The 1,566-nt window shown below is 38.3% G+C and overlaps 1 protein-coding gene across 1 annotated transcript in view; it reads right to left on the bottom strand.

The window, feature by feature from the left end:
• Positions 1–575: 575 nt before the first annotated feature.
• The window catches only part of LOC310770939 (H-2 class II histocompatibility antigen, A-U beta chain-like), a 5,882-nt gene continuing 4,891 nt past the window's right edge, over positions 576–1,566 (bottom strand). The window contains exon 7 of the mRNA XM_083663638.1: positions 576–1,566. This exon is cut by the window's right edge and continues 346 nt beyond it. The gene's annotated coding sequence lies outside the window, so the exon portion shown is untranslated.

Below are 1,566 nucleotides of genomic sequence, written 5' to 3' on the forward strand. Positions count from 1 at the left end.
TAAAAACCCAATCAGTCTTTCATCCATTCACCTAATTACCATGTCATTTATACACAAGAAGTTTTAAATAAGTAAAAACACAACAGTAAAGAATAGGCCTGATAGTCTCATACTGTAGCACCAAAAGCAGTTTTCCAAATGATACAAGAAAAAACATCAGAAAATCAAAATTTATCAGATGTCTCATCCAGCAGAATGTGTTCTTGTTCCCAATAGTAGTGATAAGGAGGGTGTGAAGACACCTGGATCTACTCTCCGTCTCTACCCGTAGAGGAAGAGGAGGAACGTGAAGTTAGGCTATTTCTTACAACATGAACACATGACTAATGTTGCAAATGATTACTTATTGCAACACTCAAATAAGTTACCATTTTAGACGGATAAATCAATTTTTTTGAGTTTTGGATAGGTGTCGAGAATATCCTTGTCTTTAAGAAGTTCAAGAAAGTACTATAATACATATATATCTAAATATGTAATGATGACATGGGAGACTTTGCTCATGGATCATGATGTTGACATGTTTCTGCAAACAAACAGAGTCTCAGCTAAAATAACAAAGTGACAATGTTTTCCAAAGATTTATTGTAGGAAACGACATCTCACTCCAGTAGATATATAAGAATCCAACACTCAGAAAAACCCTAAGGCACATAACATCTTGAAGCAGTTGACTATGTGATTTCACAGATGAAGTTAAAGGACAGAACCCTTATTCATCTGAGTCAGTTTGAGGAAGTTAGTCGCTGGAAAAGAATGATGTCACACAGGAAAGCGAAGCCTCAAGTCACAAATACATTAGACTCGACTGACACTCAGATACACGTCATGTGACATACATGCAGGACCGTAACCAGGGTTCCGAAATAGGGGAGGTCCAGCAAGGGGAGACGGATTCGGTGGCGCCCGCAAGGGCGCCGCCGGAAAAAATTTGAGGGTTTTTTTTCCCCTTTTTTAGCCATATTTAGAGTAATATATCATTTTAAATCAACATTAGGATTATACTGTTGTGATGTCATTATTCAGTATATTCTCTTTCATGTCACCACCTGCTCAGCTCTCCTGTCAACATAATTGTAACTAACAAACACAAACTGTTTTAGCCAAATTCATATCAAAATGACACCTACAAACACAGGTACACAACCCAAGCCGTACACAACACACAAAGTCATCATCGATAATAAAAAAAACATACAGAGGGACATTTATTTATTCCTGATAGGAACGATTGAAAAATAAAATAAAATATATGATGTTGTTTTTAACTTTACACCACCTCTTTTTGTTACTTATTGGGTCATGAAACTGAAACCATGCATATAGCCACCTGCATACCTGACTTCGGGAGCTTGGCAATTGGCATCATGCATGATTAGCCAGTAGCATCCCAACGTGTCACACAGGTAACATTACTTAAGAGACAGACTAGACACTTACTTTCTTGGTTGTTGCTAAAAAATCTGTCAGTGTCACTCACTGTCTGTCGTTCACTCGCTCACTGTCTCGCAGCTCGCTCACCTTCAATTATCTCGCCAGGCAGACAGACAGTCATCACTCACCACC

The sequence above is a fragment of the Poromitra crassiceps genome (genome assembly GCF_964638095.1).
Source record: "Poromitra crassiceps genome assembly, contig: HAP1_SCAFFOLD_264, whole genome shotgun sequence".
NCBI classification, from domain to species: domain Eukaryota; kingdom Metazoa; phylum Chordata; class Actinopteri; order Beryciformes; family Melamphaidae; genus Poromitra; species Poromitra crassiceps.